This window comes from Tenrec ecaudatus, chromosome 3, assembly GCF_050624435.1.
Source record: "Tenrec ecaudatus isolate mTenEca1 chromosome 3, mTenEca1.hap1, whole genome shotgun sequence".
NCBI lineage: Eukaryota > Metazoa > Chordata > Mammalia > Afrosoricida > Tenrecidae > Tenrec > Tenrec ecaudatus.
Genome location: NC_134532.1, coordinates 171,056,360 through 171,077,176, shown reverse-complemented (window position 1 = coordinate 171,077,176; position 20,817 = coordinate 171,056,360). Strand labels below are relative to the sequence as shown.

Genomic DNA, 20,817 nt, shown 5'->3' with positions numbered 1-20,817 from the left:
ATGATGGCCTTTCTAGGGGCTGCTCTCTCCTGGTAACATGCCCAAAGTATAGAAGGCAAAGTCATTCCATCCGTGCCTCAAGGGCGCACTCTGGTTGTACGTCTCCTCAGTCAGATCTGTTTGTCCTTGTAGCAGACCGTGGTATTTTCAATGTTCTTCTCCGGCACCACCATTCAAATGCATGGATTCTTCCACGGCCTTCCTTACTCAATATCCAACATAGTTAAAGCACTGATCTCACTTGATGGAATGAACGCTGCTTTAACATTTCTTTTTATCTCCATAGTTTTCTGCATTGAGTGGGATGACTTCATTTTGAGCAATATCCTGGCTCTCGGCATTTAATGTGCAAGGAGAGTTTAGATGAAAGAGCATTTATATGCTCATCATGAGAAGAGGAGGTACAGATATAAACATTTTAGAATTTAAAGGGATCCGAAAACTTGAACGTTTTATAAATATCGTTTCACTGTTGTTGAAATGCTCTTGCCCTGTCAGATTTTACGTCATTTTTTAGATTAAAAAAAAAATCACCTCCAGCCACACTTCTGAATAAACAATATCCAGAGTTCTGCAGCTGGGCCGTCCAGCAGCCCAGGGCCCCGCTCCCCGGCCGGTTCTCTGCTGGTCACTCGCGGACTTAATTGAGATGAATACAGCAGGTCTTTGGTGACTGTTCTGCTTTGGGTCCTGAGCAATGCTAATTATTATCGAACAGGACAAGCCACTCAGGAGGCCTAAAGTTCACACGGAGAGACCTCTGTCTACCTCTCTGTTGTTCAGCGCACAAAATTACAACAGTCTGGTGCGTCAATATGAAAGATTCCAAACACAGAGGTCAGCACTGGGCCGCTGACCCCCCTGACCCCACCTCAGAGCCCAGCATTGCAGCCCCGGCGGGCCTCCCACGCGAAAACCATTAGCAAGCAGCTAGTCTTGGCTGATTCTTTTCTTTAATGACGAGTTTTGAATAGGTAATCATCCTTCTGTTGCCCACACACGAGATTAGCATGTCATTTCAGGTTTGTTTTGTTGTTTTAACTTCGCTGTAAAGCCTTTTAAAGTATCTGTAGCAGGATTATCCTTGCTAATATTCATTTATGTTCATTAGATGTGTCTCTTTTTTTCTCTCCCTGACCATGGGCCCCTTGAAAATTGTCTACGGTCCAGAGTGGAGGAGGAAAGTGCATATAAATAAACTATGAAGGACAGGTCAACGTTTCAGAAAACGGAGTAAACAAACCATTCAGAGTCGCCTGCAAAGTCTTTTTTAGAAACAGTTTTAGAACGGACAGGCCTGGGGGAGGGTAGGAAACGCTCCCTCTCCACTTCCCATGAAGTCAGTCACTCACATCCAGACATTTCCGGCGCCAATAGCTCTGGTGTTTGTATGTTTCTCTGTGTCCCCACTCTCTGGGCCTGCGACGAGGTTTACCAAGAGATGATCGCAGGTGTATCCCAAGAGACTAGACAGTTGTTCACCCAAGTGTGATCCTCTTCTTCCTGTGTGGCACCCAGAAACCCCGTGTTTCCCAGCCTCCCCTGCAGTTAGGAGGGTCATCTGAGGCAGATGCTGCCCAGTGGGCTTTGACGTATAGGGACCTGACATAAAACAGAAGGAAACACTGCGCAGCCTCGCGCCATCTCACACCTGTGGTGTTTGAGCCCATTGTTGCAGCCGCTGTGTCAATCCATCTCCTGGTTGGTCTTCCTCTTTTTTGCTGGCCCTCTACCGAGCATGATGTTCTTGTCCAATGAGCATGGCCTTGGCTACTTTCTGCTCAACCAAGAGCCAATCATGAATACCGTCGCTGCCCTGTGTTGGGAATTTGGCATGAGGAGTCTTAATGCCAGAATAGGTGAGCTGGCTTTTGTTCAAGTTAACATTTGGGCCAAGATAGTCCTCATTCTAGAAATATTCCTGTGGCCATCTCATCATTTCTTCCTAGAATGTCCAAGCCAGCCTCAAAGGGATAGATTTTTTTAAAGTAAAAAATAACGTTTTGAGAAAAATAACTTTTACTATGATCCCTAGAGGCATAGTAGGTTATGTGTTGAGCTTTTAACCTCATGGTCAGTAGTTCAAAAGCATCAGCTGCTCCTTGGGAGAAAGATGAGGCTTTCTGCTCCCATAGTTACAGTTTTGGAAACCCACAGGGGCAGTACTGTCCTGAGAGTCAGAATTAACTTGATGGCAGTGAGTTTGAGTTTTGAGAGCTTCATGACCAAACAAACACATCTCTTAGATGGTGAAATGCTAATACTTGGAAATTCTCAATTAAAGTAGAAGCTAATTTTAGACTCTTCCTGTGAACGTTTTGTTTCACAATAACCGATGATGGACCAGTCAAATCTAACAGGTCACCGTTAAATGATTTTTTTTATAGCTTCAAATAGCCTCTCAGTTTTTTGACAATGGAAATTTTCAGTGGTATTTTCAACTGTCTTTGAAAATTGTAAAACCTCAAACATGAATTCCTAACTTTTTATGAAAAAGAGGAAACTAGTTTTCAACTATTCAGGAAAAACAATCACAACTTTAAATGTATTATGTTCCTATAGATTTCGTTTAAAACTAATAGGGAATCACTTTTCCAAAGTCAACATTACCGAGTGACACCATCTTGCAGCTATAACTCAGGACTTTAAAAGATTCAGAGTGTCTGTTTCCCTTTGAAGAGTTACAGTCTTCCCACTCACAGGGGTAAGAAATAAGTTCTACAGGAGCTCACGGAGGGTGGCACTGCTGGGGAAACTCCTTCGAGAAGGTGACCTTTGAGACCTGTCAGGATTTGAAGTTGTGGGGGAGAGGGGGGAAGAGGGGTGGTGGAGAAATGCCTTTCCGACTTTTTAAGAAACTAGACTTGCATGCATCTTCTTCTTCCTCCCACCCCACGCACCAGGAAATGTCCTGTATATACTTCAGCAAAAGTTTGTTTTATTGTGATACAGGGAACAGTGCTGACACAGGACCAAGGCTGTTCTATGGTGCCTCCAGTCTTGGCCCTGGAGACCATAAGACAGAACTCAGGTGACACGCCATGTCAGCAGATGGAAAACATTACTGGGACAATTCTACCCCATTGACGGAGTGCCAGTGTCCTAGTATGAAAAATGAGGAGAGGTCACAGGTCCATGGGTCATAGAGCATAACAGTCATTGCCCCTGGAGATGTTGTCAAGGGACCTGGGTGGTGGGAAGCCCTCTGTCTGCTAGTTTCTTATCCCTTAAGCATTGTGGTTGTGTGCCATGGTGCCAACTCTGACTCTTCCTGGAACCACTTCATGGGGTTTGGTAGGCTGACGCCTCACCAGGAGCACTCCCAGGGGCAGCTGGTGGAATCACACGGATGACCTTTGGGGTAGCAACTGGACACTTTAATCTTTGTACCCAAGCGTCTCTGTGAGCTCTCAGAACGTGCACCTATGATCTCTGGGAGGCTGGGAAAGGAAGTTGGATTGCAAATGGATGGCCAAGGCAAGTTAACTATAGAGAAATGCGTGTAAAAAGGTACAAACATTGAAACATGCGATTTTCTCATACTGTGGGGTTGACTTTCCGATCAGAAGCGACAAAACAATAACAACACCGTTTCCTCAGTTCTCTTTCCTGAAAATGCCTTGGACCGCACCAGCAGGGTCCGTTAGGCCCGTGGAAGCTGATATTAAATGAGGCGGGTGTAAAAAAACTACCTTCTGAGTAGACTTCACTATTGGCTTGGTTTTCTGAGAAATCTGCACACCTGCATCTATATTGTTAAATAAAGCTGCCCCACCCCACCCCATACTTCACCCCCTTTTAAAAAGGAGATAGCAAATAAAAGAGAAATAGCCAATTGGGACATAGAATGGTATCATCGTGAAAAAGTTGGGCCTGGCAGTTAGAGGCCCTGGTTTTCAATCTCAGTTCTCACTGTGTGAACTTGGCAAGTGTCAAATTTTCCTTGATTGGTGAGGAAAGGGTATTACGGTCTGCCATGCTACCTCATAGGGCAATTTAAAGATCACAAATAAAGCTGAGATAATGCTTCAGAGACTTGAACGGTAAGCTAGAAACTTGCGCGTGCTTCTTAGCAGTAGCACCAACAGAGATAATAATTATAAACTGTATGAGCTCATGAGATTTGGGACTTTTTTTAAAATTTGGAACATTTTTAAGGAGCCCTGGTGACATGCTGAATTAAGAAGTGAGCTGCTAATTGCAAGGCCAGCAGTTCAAATCCTCCCACCCACCCCTGCTGCTCCTCCAGAGGCGGACCAAACTTTCTCTTCCTGTAACAGTTTACAGCCCCTGAGGCCCAAAGGGTCTGTAGGGTTTCTGTGAGTTGGAATTGACTCAGTGGCCGTGGGTTTGGGGCTTTATCCCCAGTGCCTGGCATCATTGAAGTTCAAGAATTACTTGCTAGAGAAATGGATGAGGAAGAGAAAGGTAAATGTACAGACTCGGCAGCACTCTGGCTGGTCTAAATAATTGTATGAAATGATCTAAGGGGCTCAAGATAAGTAAGCTTTCTGGTATATCACAGGCAGTCTGTTTTGTTGCCGGTGTGCAAAGGGAGTTGGGCTTTCTTGAGACCTCTGGGTACAGAGAGCTCAGGAGTAAAGACTCACAGCTACATACATGGGTCTGAACGTAGAGTGAGACACTGGGTGCCGGTGAGGATGAGATCACAGGGAATACTGAACTTCAAGTGCATCTCCCTATCTCTCCTTCCCTTCTTCCTTTCTTCCGGGTACATTTGTTCCTTTAAAAGACGAGCATTGCTGAGATGAGCAGCGACCTCGGCCTCTAAGACTCCAATTCCATCTTGACTGAAAACTCCGCTCTTGGGAAGTCAGGACTTCTTAGGTAAACTTTGGGAAAAGGAACCAGAGACTCACATTAACCGGGTCCGAAACTACTGGTGCGGCTGAAGATGGCTACAAGCTCCCCCTCTTGGAAGGTGGCATCTGGGTGGCATCAGTTAGTCCCCTCTATGAGCTCAGATTTGAACTAACCTTTGCCCTCTTGCGCTGATAGGAAACCCTGTGCGAAATCTAGGCCAATATCTAACAATTACTTAGGGCCGTATGGCATTTATTTCATATTTTATGATTACATCCAGTAAGTTTAGTTACCTTTCTCGGGTGGCACAGTGGTTACGTATTGGGCTGCTAACCGCAAGGTTCACAGTTTGAAACCACCTGCCGCTCCAAGTGAGAAAGACAGGCATTAAGCTCACAGGGGCAGTTCTACCCTGTTCTAGAGGGTTGGCAACGACTCACTGGTAGTGAGTTTGGTTTGGTTTTTAGCTTAATTTTATTTTTGACTTTAAGCTTCTTTGCCTTGACATCAAATCACTGCTTTGAACCCATCTTGTATCATTTTTGGAGTGAGACAGAATCTTAATTAAGTGTAACTCCAAGTGCCAATCTGCAGGGCTTCCAGAGTGAACTCTACGGATGTCGCTATTGGCTGCTGTGTACGCTTGCCATGTGAAGCGAATCGTTTAAGGGTGAGATTCACAGCGACGTGAGGAGAGGAAGCCTCCTCCGTTTGGGCGAGGGATCGGGGTGGTGGGGAAATCCATGCTGATGACAAGCCAGCCTTGGAGAGATGCTATGATTCAAAAGAATCTGAGGCTGGCTTGGAATGTAAACTCCACAGTCAGCAGCAGCTTTGTTCTCGGACATCTGGAAACAACCAAGCAACGGAAAACCTGCTGTTTGCAAGATGCCTACTTTCATTAAACACTTGTGGCAGGAGTTCTAAAAACAAAATAGTTAACGTCTCGCCTGCTAAACCAAAGGTTGAAAGTTTGAGCCCACTCAGAGGCCCATTGGAAGAAAGGAGGTCCACTGTGGAACAATTCACCCTCGGGCTAATTGCCCTGCGGACGGGCGGGCAGGGTTCTGTTTGACCACCTGAGGTCGTCATGAGTCAGAAACAGCCCCAAAGGCAGGACCTTTGAGTCATGAAGACACTCAAAAAGCAAGATCCCCTTACCTCTTCAATACAAATGATTCTAGGCGACATTTCTGCATCAGAAAATAACTCTATAGAAAATGGAGTTCATCTATAAATACTCACCAAATTTGTAATAAAGAGTATATTTTAAAAAGAAAAGAACTATAATGAGGTGAAAAGTAACTGGCCACCGTCGAGTGGATCCCAGCTCATAGCCACCCTCAGGGCAGGGCAGAACTGCCCACCAGGGTTTCTGAAGTGGTACTTCTCTATAGGGGCGGGAGCCTCCTCTTTCTCTGGAGGAGTTTAAACCACTGACCTGGTGGTTAGCAGGCCAATGTGCAGCTCACTAGGTGACCAGGGCTCCTTAAGGAGGTGATAGAAGACTCAATAATTAAAAGCTCAACTCAAACAGGCTACTATAGGCACCGTCTAATAAATGCTGAAAACAAAAGACTTTTCATCTAGCGTGCTTTGGGTAACAGTTTAACTAACAGAATTGAAAATCTTGCTGTTGTTGTTGTTGTTGCTAGGTACTGAGTAGGTTCCGACCCACCCATAGTGACCCAATGCCAAAAAGGGGAAACACTGCAGTCCTGTGCCATCCCACAATTGTCCCCACGCTTGAGCCCATTGTTGCAGCCATGGTGTCAGTGCTCTGCATTGAGGGCCCTCCTGTTTTTCTCTGCCCCTCTGCTTGACCAAGCATGATGCCCTTCTCCAATTCAGCTCACCAAGGCCTAGCATATTGATCTTTCCACATTCCACTTCATATTTTATGACTTCCAATTTTCCTAGATTCATCCTTCGTGCACTCCAAGATCCAATCATTAGCAGGGTTTTGCTGCTATTTCACTATCTTGATTCATGCTCATCAGCAAAAGGCTCCACTCCCTCAGGCTTTACTGGACTCATGTTACTATGGCTGACTCAACTTTGAGAAAGCAGCTCCCCCTCAGTCACATTTTTTTTCCTTTTTAAAGGGGAGAACACGAGCACAGTCCCCCACTACCACACATTATGCAGCCGAGTTTCCCACATTTGGGGAAATCGCAGGCAGGGGTCAGCACATCCGGAGTGCAATGGATAAGCCTCGTCCTGGGAAAACCACCTTCGTGATCATCGCATCTCCCCTGCGTCAGTCACATTTCAAGTGCCCTCCGACTCCAGGGACCCACCCTCTGGCACTATCTCTGACAATGTTCTGCCTCCATTCATTAGGCCTCCATCCCCTGGCTTTGTTTCCAAGCTGTGCATAAGGTTTTCAGTGGCTACTTCCACCGAAGCAGGTAGCCAATTCCTCCTTCCTCGGCTGGTCTTAGTCTGGAAGCTCCTCTGAAACCTGTTCACTGTGGGTGAGCCTGCTGGCATTTGCATAGCTTCCAGGATCGCAACACCCAAGCCCCCACAGTAAGACAAACTGTCAGAGAAGTCCTATATTTTTAATGGTATGGTTAGTTCTGAGGAAGATAGTAAAGAAATTACTGCCCATGGAAGCAGCGGTCAAAAGATGAACAATGCATTACACCTGCTGGGAAAGACGTCTTCAAAGTGTTAAAGACCAAAGGTGTCACCTCGAGGACTAAGGAAGGCCTGGCCCAAGCCAAGGTGATTTTATGGCTTCACGTGAATGCAAGAGCTATGAAGACGAATGAATGAATTGGGACGATGGACGGACATGAGTAAGGACGACGGGGAAGGACTGCTGTACCCGAGTCACGGTGCTGGCAAGGAACACGAACTATAAGGTGGGCTGCCAGGAGAACAAGTGCCATCAATCTTGGAAGAAATACAGCCAGAGGGTCCTTCGAAGTGAGGCTGGTGAGACTTTGTCTTACATACTTTGGAGATAGTATCAGGAAGGCCCGGTCACACTCGGTAAAGTGGAGGGTCTGCAGAAGCGATGAAGACCCTCAATGAAAAAGATTGACATCGGGGCTACTAATCATGGCTCAAACACAGCAATGAGAGTGGGGGCGGTGCAGGGCTGGGCAGTATTTTTTTCCTGTGGCACATGCAATTACTGTGAGTCAGCCCTGACTCAGTGTACCCAGCAGCAGCAAGGTAAGAAAGGGATGTGAGGCTACTGAAGGGAAACAGAGTAAGGTAAAAATCAATAAATACTGGATAAATGAGTAAGTGGTAGGCTACGACACATTCTTGGTTCTTCATAGACCATGGGTTTGACCCAGACTCTGCGATGTCAGGGAGCCCTGGAGGCGCAGTGTTTATGTTTGGGGCTGCTAACCTCAAGGTCAGCTGACTGAAAGCACCAGGTGCTCCTCGGGGGGAAGACCAGGCTCCCTATTCCCATAGAGTGACAGTCTCAGAAATGCTTAGGGGCAGTTCTACCCTGTCCTATAGGGTCACTCTGCATCAGCATGCACTCGATGGAAGGGAGTTTCGTTTTTTGGTTTTTGGATATAAATATGTATGTATGTATGTATATGATAAAGTATCCTACAGTCACTGACAGTATTTTTATTAAGTGGTTAGTTTTAATACTTAGAGCCATTTCCTTTGCCTTCAACCATTCCAAGTACGGATTTAAGTGGAACCATGGACTGTTATTATTGCCAGAAGGGGTTTCCACTGTCTCCTTTTCTTTCTCCTGTCAGCACCTCAACAATCTCACAGCGGCCCAGGTTATCCCGGGGCCCAGTGAATTGGGAGAAGGCAGTCCTTAGGAGCCTGCAGACATGAGTGCAGCTTCTAAATTGCTTGTCTACAGGGCATCAGCTTAGGCTCTGAGAGTATCTCACACATTTGGCCCTGGGTTTCACTGTATCTTAACTCTTCATGGTGGCTGGATGGGGCAACGCGTGATCAATTCAACCTGTGAGCAACTCCACAGCCCCGCGGTTCCTCTGCTGAGAGCTGCTATTAATATCGTCAGGGACAAAAGGAGAGGAATGAGGAGAAGGGAGGGTGGGAACACAAGGAAGGTGGCCTGGTCCTTCTGGGTGGCCACCTCTTAAATAGAAATCTATACTTGCTCATATAAATACCACACTGTTGTTGTTTTTTTCAGTTTCTCAAATCACACTTTACACTTAAAAATATCTCCATTTCCATGTTGTCATGAATGAAGCACAGATGGGAATATCCATTTTATAACACAATCAGCAAATCAACACTGCATCAAATGGTTCTGTTACTCCATGAAAAAGCCAAAAACATTCTTTGCTTTAACTGATGTCAAACAGCACAGAGAGGCTTTAAATGGGGAAACACGTCAAAGCAAATTAAATATGCTCTGTGTAGCTAATGGAGAAAGGAGACCTGGTAGTGTAGTGGTTAAGTGGTGGGCTGCTAACCCACGGTGTGAAGCGCCCCGTGAGAGGGATGTGGTAGTCTGCTTGGAGAAGGAAGGCGGCCTTGGGAAGTGGCGAGAGCAGTGCTGGTGACCAGTCAACAATGACTGCAGCAGTCTACTGGCAGAGAGCTGCCAGGTTCAGAGAGGGCATGGGCTGAGAGATACCATTGCTGATGTCAGCTGGATCGTGGCTGAAGGCAGAGAATACCACAAGGATGTTTGCTTGTGTTGTATTGATCATGAAAACACATTCAGCTGTGTGGATCATCACAAACTCTGGGAAGCCCTGAGAAGAAAGGGAACTTGGGAACACTGCATTGTGTTTAAGCAGAACCTAGATGCAGTCATACAATCTGAACCAGGGAATGCTGTGGGTTAAGATTTAAAACCCCGATGTGGTTTAACATCAGAAAAGGTATGTTCCAGCGTTGCATGCTTTCACCATACTTAATCAATCTGTCTGGGAAGCCAGCCTCTGTGAAGAAGAATGTGGCATCATGAGGGGAGGAAGGCTTATTCACCAGCTGCAGACAATACAACCTTGCATCCTGAAAGCAAGGAGGACTTAAAGCAATGGCTGATTAAGATCAAAGACTGCAACCTGTAGTATGGATCACAAAATCCAAATCCTCCCGACTGGACCAAGAGATAACAACATGATAAACAAAGAACATATTGACATTGCCAAGGATTTTGTTTTACTTGGATCCACAACGCTTATGGAAAAAACAGTCAAGGAATCAAATGATGAACTCAGCAAAGGTCAAAATGCAAAACGCCACGTTGAGGACTAAGTTGTGCCTGACCCAAACCATGATCTTTTCATATGCATTTGAACGTTGAACAATCAATAAGGAAACACGAAGAGGAAGGGCTGTATTTGAAATGTGGGATTGGTGAAGAACATTGATTATACTTATGGGCTGACAGGAGAACAAACTAATATCTTGTAGGAAGTCCAACCAGAATGCTTCTAGAAGTGATGATGGGTAGCCTTTGTCTTATGTACTTTGGACATGTTGTCAGGAAAGACCATCATGCTTGGTAAAGGCAACAACCAAAAAAACTCTAGACAAGAGGGAGAGTACATGCTTGTAGCGAAGGGCTCACACAACAATAAGTTAAGGATGGCGAGGGCCCGGTCACTGAGTCAGAGCTGACATGACAGCACGAGCAACAACAATAGAGACAGACCGCCCAGTGGGCACAATTTAGAGACCACTTTTGTGGAAGGAAAACAGCTCTTTCCCATTAGCCAACCGTTTATTTAGAGTCCTAAGTTTTACTTCCATAATAGACCTTTTCACTTTTGCATATTCCCAATATGCTCTAGTATACTGCCAGTTATCTAAGGACAGACTATTACCATGAAAAACCTTCTAAAAAATAAAACAAAACTAGGCGCTGTCAAGTCATTTCCAACTCACGGTGTTCCCATGTATGTCAGAGTAGAACTGTACGCCACAGGGCTTTCGATGGCCGTGATCTTTCAGCAAGAGATTACCAGGCCTTTCTTCTGTGCTTTCTCTGGCTAGATTCAAACTGCCATCCTTTCAGTTTGTAGCCAATAGCCTAGCCCTCTGTGCCACCCCTGGATTCCATAACTCAAGACTGGGATTGAAGGAAAACAACTACGACAACGTAATTTTTGCACCACGTGACTTCCAGGCAACCAGGGTAGCAGCACTTGCTTCTGGAATGTGGCTGGGAAAGGGCGTGGCATCAGGCATACGACACGCAAATTCCCAAATTGAGCTAAAAGAATAATACAGAATGACCAAGTCCAAGCTGGAAAATGGTTACTAACTCTTTCCAGGTTTTCCTTGCTAGTAAAAGTGTGAAGTTAAAAAAAACTCCTCTGACCAAATGAGATATGTGTGATTCACTATTTTTCTTTTTTTTTGACTTACTATTTTTCAAGCAGCAATGGGACCACACACATACACACACACATACACATGCAAACATATACACACGCAAACACATATACACACATGCACATACACACGTGTACACACACATGCAGCAGCACTGAATTAACTATCCCATTAATGTCCTGACAGAATCCATATCCCTTAAGTGCCTACTTGCCTTCACCATGTGTGAGGAGAAATCGTCTCTAACTGAGACCCCTGTCTAGAATCATGGACTTGTGCACCTGGTGACTCTAACCTCAAGAGCTCTGTAAACATATCACCTTAGCTACCCAATCCTCTTCATCCTACCAGGCCATGTTTATCTGTCTTCTTCATGAGGCCTTCTCAGTCACTCAGGGTCTCCACACACGTCCCTCCTCTGTGACTGACGGAGGCAGCAACTTGAAGAGTCCTGGGTGGTGGCATCCAGAAACTGAGCTAACCTGTCCAAGGACAGTCCCCTGTCACACATAGATAAGATGTTTAGAGTTCCTCTTGACTCCAACATCCATAATTTGATGCACTGTGTCTGTTTGTCACTATAGCGGTCTTTTAAATATGGGAAAAAAATGCTTGTGCTAACTCAGACTCTATTATTTCCCCCTTCTAGGATAGATGTGTTGTAGGGCAAGTGTTAAAGTTTTTTGTTTTGCCTGTTAATTAAAAAAATTTTTTTCCATGTATTTATTTTTTAAAACAATTTATTAGGGGCTCATACAACTCTTATCACAGTCCATACATATACATACATCAATTGTATAAAGCACATCCATGCATTCCCTGCCCCAATAATTCTCAAAGCATTTGCTCTCCAAGTGTTAAAGTTTTAAGAAATATCCATGAGGGAAAATGTTTAAAATATTATTCATTAGCTTCCCTTTCCCAAAATGGCCAAGAGACCACCACTAGTGCATTCTAAGAGACCACCACTAGTGCATTCTACTGGTAAAAGAAACCTCTGTTGAGTTTGGTATTACTTATCCATCCTGTAGCTATGTATATTCAGCCCAATACATTATCAGCGAGGGACTGCGACCTCCTCTCTAATCTTTCAAAACATGGGCTCATGATACTTACAAAGATGAAAGAAGGATCAAGCAAGGGAGGTAAGAAAGAGAGAAATGGGTCGGAGAAAGATGGAGCGCAAGGTTTTAGGTTTTTCCTGGTCACATATTTTATGGCTTAGGTATAAAGAGTGAATAAGCAACAAACCCTTTCCAAGTTAGCTGCGATAATTTTCTCTGACTTCTCCTACCATTGTATTCTTCATTTCTTGGGTAACAAGTCCTCGGGGGTTGTGAGGGTTGGTTTGGCCCAGTAAGTTGGCAAATTGGAGATGAATGAGAGCTAGGTAGGTGGGTGGATCGTGTGAACCATTTCTGAACCCAAAGTCTAATATATAAATATTCTACCTTGGTGTGGGGAACCTGTAGGCTGTACCTTAAAAAATAAAGAGGTAGGGAAGCAGATTCTACACTTGATCTTAGCCAAAAGGCCGAGAAGTGATTGGGAAGCAGATTCTAATACTCTGTTAGGATGTAAGAAAGATTCTAATACTCTTACAATGTAAGAAGAAAGGTATGCATTTAGTAAAAAAGAAGAAAATAGAATTATATTATTTTGGGCTTCAATATCAAATGTTTCTGAGCTATAAAAATGCTCCTCTGATAATGGTATGTGTATGTGTGGAAGGGGGAATCATTCTGTCATTTCACACGTTCCCTATTAGGAGCAATCTAGAAAAGTTTAACATCAATCTTCATTGTTGGAAAAATACAACAACAAAAAAGTAAACCAAAAGACACACACATTGCTTTTCATAGCTTTACGTTTCCGTCCTGACCTATTCTGGCCTGCAGCACATCCTTTGAAAGCGCTCCCGAAGAAGCAAGAAGGAATGAGGGGAGGCTTAGGGGTGTACAGGTGGCCCAGGTCCCCAGCAGCAACACGGAGATTCTCACACTTACCTCCAGGCTCCTTTTTAAAAAAAATAATTTTACTGGGGGTTCATACAACTCCTGTCACAATCCATATATCCATCCAGTGTGTCAAGTACATTTGTACATTTGTTGCCATCATCATTCTCAAAACATTTGCTTTCTATTTGAGCTCTTGGTATCAGCTCATTTTCCCCCTCCTTCGCCACCCCTCCTCCCTCATGAACCTTTGATAATTTATGAATTATTATTTTGTCATGTCTTACACTATCTGACATCTCCCTTCACCCACTTTTCTATTGTCCGTCCCCCAGGGAGGGAGTTATATATAGATACTTGTAATTGGTTGCCCCTTTCTACCCCACCTTCCCTCAACCCTCCCGGTATCACCACTCTCACCACTGGTCCCGAGGGGTTCATCTGTCCTCCTCTAGGGTCCTTTAGGTCTTATGAGTGCACCCCATTTTGGAGACCACTGGTCCACACAATGGATGTTTTCCTGAGCTGGGGTTTAACTATCAATTTTTTTCACTTTGGATATATATATATATATATATATATGTCTAAATGGGATTTAGTAACTTCATATTTTTGGATGACTTGGAAGCAAATACCTTTAAAATCCATATCTCTGGAACAGAAGAAAAAGTTCAGAAATATATATGCAAATATGACCAGCTAATTTTGATAAATGTACGGAGGTAGTTTATTGAGGAAAGTAAGGGGGACTCCTGCATCCTTTGCAGTGGACGGTGCTGAAACAATTGCACATCATTCGATCTAGTCATCCTGTTCAAGGATGGTGCTGGCACAGGTAAGTGTCCATAAGTAAAAAGAATTACCTTGCAGCTATAATTCACACCGTACATTGAAGTGAATTCTAGATGGATCACAAACATGTATGTAAGAGCAAAGACCAGTAAGCTTATAGAAAAACAAAGACAAATGAGAATCTTTGAGGCCTTGAATGAGGCAAAAAGTCCTTAGCTACAAAACCAAAATAACCTATTAAAAATGATAAGTTGGGCATCATCCACATTTAAAACTGTGTACCAGAAAAAGACCCCATTGAGAGAGGAAGAAGTACAGCCTGGAAGAAGATATTTGTAAGTGCAGGCAGCTGGTGGTCAGATTTCAATGAATATGGACACTTGAATGTTAGTAACTCTATCTCACTGCCATCGAGTCAGGTCTATTCAGAGAACCTATAGAACCAAGTAGAACTGTCCCTGGGGTTTCCCAAGCAGCAAATCTCGACGGGAGTAGAAAGCCTCATATTTCTCCCATGCAGCTGCCAGTGAGTTCAAACTGCTGACCTTGAGGCTAGCAGCCCAACATGTAATCCACTCTGCCACCAGGGCGCCCTAGAAACTCTATAGGATTTCTTCACAATGGAGAAAAACTTCCCAGAGTGGCCAGAGAGAAATTTTCTAAGGAGTTAAGATTATAAAGGACTTTCACTTTCTATTATTTGCATGTTATGTTACGCTAAGGCAGTGGTTCTCCACCTGTGGGTTGCGACCCCTTTGGTGGTCAAACGACCCTTTCACAGGGTCACCTAAGGTCATCAGAAAACACATATTTCGGATGGTCTTAGGAACCGAGACACCGCTCCTCTACCGTCTCCTGCCGGTCCGTCCACATGCAGATAAGCTGATCTGGTGAGAAAGAAGCTATCTCAACCATCCCACTGATGTGGGCTTTTTACACATACTGTCACAAAATGTAGCACTGCAGTTTACTGTTGTTATATTAAGACTGTTACCCATGCTACACCATGCTTCAAGACAAAATTTCATTTATTTATACTTAGAAATATATATTTCTTTTTTAGCAATACATATTTCACCATATATAATTACATATTGTTTTTGTGATTAATCACTATGCTTTCATTATGTTCAATTTGTACAATGAAAATATATCCTGCATATCTGATATTTACATTACAAATTCAAAACAGTAGCAAAATGACAACTATGAAGTAGCAATGAAAATAATTTCATGGTTGGGGGTCACCACAACATGAGGAACTACATTAAAGGGTTGTGGCAGTAGGAAGGTTGAGAACCACTGCTCTAAGGGATTCTGGAAAAAAGGACACATCTTTCCCATAAGGCCACAATGGTAAAGATTCTTGTAAAATCTTAGGTCTTGTGCTGATGCTATGCAAGCATTTTCCTTTCATAAAGGCACACAATTCCAATGAAGCCATGCCAGGTACTAAAAAGTGGGTTTCCGCCATAATTTTAAATAGGAGCTGGATTCTGTGCCTATAGTCAGATTGGAGGGTAAGATTGGCAGTTTCCCTTTGTGCCAGCATTTGTGTGTAGTTTAAGAAAGCCCAACCCCACAGAAGGTTACAGATGTATTTGTGTTTCGCTAACCAGCCAACTGCTTGCCAAGTTCTAAAGAACATTTTAAGTAACTGATGAGAAAGGCAAACCAAACCGAGAGCCATCCTGTGCCCTGGGTGCACGCACAAACAAAGCGTTTCACAGCCTCTCACCCAGAAGTCTCCCAAATCTAGTTATCTTTTCGTGGAAAACCAACCAACCAACCCTAATCAAATTAAAACCTCCCCTCTGGGGCAGAGCACTCAACCTGGGCCGGCCAGGCCATCGACCAGAAACGGCAGCAGCTCCACAGTGAGCTCCATGGCACATATCCTGGGAGAGACACATCTGGGAGGTGTTCTTGGAACCTCCCACTTCCACCTATGCCAGGATATGGACATTTTTATTATGATTATATTCAGGAAAAATGACATGGTCGTGTTAGGGATTTTTTAAAGGGGCTTGGCTGATGTGAGGCTTTAAGCCTAAAATGAAAAAAAAAATGGAAACAAAAGTTGACTCGTGAAGAGCCGCAGAGTTCCGAGAATTTCCCTGAACAAGAACAGCATGTTGAAGCACTATGAGTCGAGAGAAAACTGCCTGCTTTCTGATTCACAGAGCTATTCGCTGGATGCACGAGAATCCAATCAGAGAGCTGGGTAGACAGAGTCATGGTCGTTCCTACATACCCCCTTCGGAGTTGGCAAACCCTTCCAAAGGCTGAAGACCGTTCCATGAACCATCCGACTGCCAGAATGAAATCACCTTCCCCTGGCCCATCCTCAACTGTAAAGGCAACTGGATATTCTTGGATATCACTGTGGAGACTGATAATTGGGCTTCTGTATACTTCCTAACAGATGCTCAAACGCTCACAAAAGAGCCCGTTTTACAGACTCTCGCTCTAAGGCAATCTGCTTAGCATGGAAAGGAATAAGAATGGAGAGTTTTATGCAGCAACCATGCCTATGTCCGAAGCATCTGAGTCTTGTTCATCATGAGTTTGACTCTTGCGTACAAAAGCATGTAGGAAAGAACATACAAACTTGTTAACTATATAGATGCGTATATAGAGAGAGTTGCAGTGTGTAAATGAGGAAAATATTCCTTCAAATGTCACTGAGGGGTCCTGACCCAGAGCAACCCTATGAAAGTGATTAGGCCTGAGAGTCTTTCTCTAGACAGCAATTTGGTTGCTCTATACTGCTTCAATATTCCGAGAAGGTCTTCTATGCAATTACTTTCCATTTCATCAAAGAGAAAAATTGATGCTAGATAGGCAAAAGACAGAAACACTAGGTAGATAGAGAAAGATGTATAGATAGAGACTGGCAGATTGTTTCATCTTTTGTGGGAACCCGATTGGAAATCAGAAATTGGCTTTCAGTCAGTCCACTGTCTAGAAGCGTACCATATGTTTTCAACAAATGGACCTCTGTCTATTCTTTCTCAATCTTCAATCACAACTCTCATTTCCAATTCAGGGTACATAGCTATCAGAAAAAGAGCTTAAATCACTAATTTCATTAGTTTCCTTGCTCAGAATTTCCCAATGGCTTCCAAACTTCCCACAGAATATTGTCTGAACTTCTCCTTCCTGCCATTCAAGGCCCTCTGTGAACATACTCTAAAGTCCAACATATTCTTTTTAGCATATTTTAACACATTTCTAGTGAGACAGTCTTCTCACTGATTCCTGTCTTTGAAAGCCAGGCTCTGCCCATATTCTTCAGGGTCCTCCAGCTCAAGGATATCTTTAGTATGAGGACTGGTTGCCCCATTCTGGAGGTCTGGATCACAATAACCACCTTCAACGGGCTGCAAACCACCTGTCACTGATTTGGCTCATAGGGAACCCACGGGAGCCCTAGTAGAACTGAGCTCCATTAGGGTTTCCATGGCTGATTTTCCAGAAGCAGGCCACCAGGCTTCTCTTCCAAGGTGCCTCTTCCAACTTCTCTTCTTTTTTTAAAAAACATTTTTGTTTGCACACATTCCACATATACAATTCAATAGTTCAATTATATCAAGAAGAACTGTACAATCATTATCACAATCAGTTTTAGAACACCCCCACACAAACCAATGGTTAAATCACCTTTAAAATGATTTGTGTAATCACAGTCAGTTCTGATGCTACCTTCCCACCTTCAGTGTTTACTCCTGAAATCCCCTCACCCTATCTGCACCCCGCACCCATACCTCTGCTACAAACCCTTGGATCAATTATTCTCTCTATGCATTAGCCCTCCTCTGTGCTTCACAAACTGAGAAACCCAATAGGAGCAATAAAAACAAAATTGAAATAAAGTGGTAAGGATAGAGTAATAATAATATAAAGGTTAAATGCAAATAATGAGCAATAAAGGAAATACCACCCTCAATATTTACAAAGCTGGGAAAATTATTTTTGCAACTTCCAACGTTTCAATTAACAGCAGAGTAACCATGCGCATCACTCAGGGACTCCAGCGAGAGGAACAAGCCAAACCCAAATCCACTGACATCAAGTCAATTCCAGCTCATGGAGACCCCACACAGCACTGCCAAGATTAAGGCGTGCTTAGACACAGGATTCCAAGTGCTTAGATTCCAAGATACAGGAGCTGACAGCCTCATCTTTTTCCAAGAACAAATTGGTGGGTTTGAACCACTGACCTTGTATTTAGTGGGCTAGCTCACCAAAGCCAAACTCACTGCTATCAAATAAATTCTGGCTCAAAATGACCTTCTAAGGCAGGGGAGACCTTCCCTTGTGTAACACTTTATGGGCGTAAAAAGCCTCATCTCTCGCCCTCTGAGTGTGTGGTGGTTTCAAACTGCTGACCTTTGTGTTAGCAAGTCAACACATACCACTATGTCACCAGAGCTCCTTAGTCTAGTCCACAGCACCAGAATAGGTGCAGCTTAATGAGTGCCTCCTGAACATCCCAGACTTCCCATATTCTATCTCATCTCATCAATAACAGCCTTGTGAAGAAAGGCATTTTGATCCCCATTTAGCAGATACGGAAATGGTAGCTCAGTGGCATCAGGTGACTTCAGACCACACTGCTGCTATGAAACGGCGACGATAAGATGCCCTTCTCAGACTGCATGCTGCTTTCGGCCATCCTTTCTGCTCTGAAGCGCATCCAGGTCAGTCTTGGGTGTCATTCATTTGGCACTTAAATTCATCCTGCTCTGAACTGCTTGCTTATTCTTATCTGTCAACATGGCTGTTAGAGGGCAGTGCCGCCCCCCTCCCCTCCAACTAACAGGCTACCCCTCATGCATCCAGCACAGGCGGTGGGCACAGCAAAGACGCGGGGTTGAGCGTGGCCTGAAATTCTATGTGTTCCTGCTGTAGCCAGATCTCCCCCTACCTCTCTGGTGTCTCCAGCACGATTTGCTGAGTTAATGGGATCACATGCTTTGAGGAGTAACCCATCCCTGACCCAAGCCAGGGTATTTTCAATTGCCTCATAAGCATGTGAGAGTTGGGCAATGAATAAGAAAGACTAAAGAGGAATGAATGCCTTTGAATGATGGTGCTGGTGAAGAAGATTGTAAGGATCATGGGCTTCCAAAAGAACAAACCATCTGTCTTGGATGAAGTTCGGCCAGCATGCTCCTTAAAGACAAAGATGGTGAGACGCCGCCTCACATTCTTTGGACATGTTATCAGGAGAGACCAGTCAGTCCCTGGAGAAGGAGACCGCCCACGTGATAAAACAGAGGGGCAGTGAAGAAGAGGAAGGAAAGATGGACGGACACAGTGGCTGCAACGAGGGGCTCAAACATAACAACAATGGGGAGGCTGGCGCAGGGCTGGGCGGTGTTTTGTTCTGTTGGGCATAGGCTGCTGTGAGTAGAACTGACCCACCGGCACGTAGCGCCATCACCATAACTGCCGACAGTTACTGCAGTATTGAATGAAAGGGGAAAGAGACTTCTCTGAAAGAAGATCTTTATTTAGGAAAAGCCCACATAGGCACCCTGATATTTTTCTCTAACCGCAGCTCAAGTTCATAAGATCAGCTCCATTCTAACCAGTATTCGAAGTCCTTCCATGCAAGCACAACGAAAGCATCTGACACGATGCTGTGTTTCCTAACACGTTTCTTGTGTGCAAGAGGGCAAGTGCACAGTTCTTTCCTTTGCTATGAGGACTCTGGCTGAACATTTCCTTAAAGTACCTCGAGTGGTATAATGATAAATATCTCTATTCTTTGAGCTCCCCCTCCCCCCCCCCACAAGACATAGCCACATCTAGTTCTTCTGATGCCTCGCTATCTTGTGTGCACCGCAAATTCACTCTGCAACTTGCAGCGTTGTCCACAAGCACTGGGTTGCTGTTGTTTTTAAACAGCTTGTACTTTATCGATGAACTTTGTAAAGGACTTTTCTCAGGAGGTGAAAAAGAGAACTAATTTCGAAAATAAGAGGTTAGAGAGTTTGGACTTGGTGAGAGCAGATTTGTTCATGAATGAGAGATGGCCCTGCTGAACTTCAATAATCGTTCAGGTTCAGGATATTAATTTAGGGCCCTTCTCTGCTACAGGGAAGGAAGAAGGAAACAAAAAGGAAATAAAGACAACCACAGGGACTATTCCGTCTACAACTCTGCTACCAGGCATATGCTGTGCACATTTTCATAAAGACTTCTATTATGTGGCCCAGAAGGAGAAGCTGCCTGCCAGCTGGGTAGGCTGGATGATCAACAAACTGCTCAGAAGAAGCTCTTACTGGGTCAATAGTATGCTAATTAGAAGGGCGTGGGCAACCATCTGTGGCATCCCTGATGGCAGAGGCTCCGCCCTGACCCGGCACTGCTGCTGCGTCCTGTGTCGCTGCTCGTGGATTTATGGACGCCCGGGATGGGGTCACCGATGATGATGGGAGCAAAGATGCTGTGGACTGGGTGCACCTGTGAGGGTGCTTTACTGGGTGCACCTGTGAGGGGCTTGCCATGGTCACCCATGACTGGGTGGGTGAGAAGGCGTTTCTTTGGAGCCAAGAGTAACTGTGGGGCGAGGACAAAGAGACTCATGCACCTTTGAAAAGGAAAACGGTCACTTTGTACTTGTGACTTAGGTGCAGTTTGAGGTGGCTTCTTTTAAGAAATGCACAGATCGTGGCTTCAGAAACAGTACTTCACTATTTCCATGGTAATGAAATTCTTTTGCACTGGGATGCCAAAATACTTGCATTTTCGTGTTGTCGGGCACCCCGCGTTGCTGCCAGGTGCTGTCCGGTCGGTCCTGACCCATATCAACCGTGCGTACAACACAACAAATAGCTCCCGTCCTGCACCCTCCCCGCCATCGCCACGCCTGAGCCCTCCTTGCAGTCACTGTGCCAATCCATCTTGTGGAGGGCCTTCC

General features: G+C 44.5%; 1 protein-coding gene, 1 non-coding gene and 1 pseudogene across 2 annotated transcripts in view; all 3 read right to left on the bottom strand.

Moving 5' to 3' along the window:
- SCFD2 (sec1 family domain containing 2) overlaps positions 1-20,817 on the bottom strand; it is a 466,192-nt gene that overhangs the window by 165,816 nt on the left and 279,559 nt on the right. The gene's annotated exons all lie outside the window — the stretch shown is intronic.
- Positions 6,927-7,091, bottom strand: LOC142443842 (U1 spliceosomal RNA). Its single transcript, XR_012783583.1, has one exon. It is a non-coding gene; the product is annotated as a U1 spliceosomal RNA (small nuclear RNA).
- On the bottom strand, positions 12,608-12,685 carry LOC142443925 (U2 spliceosomal RNA; annotated as a pseudogene).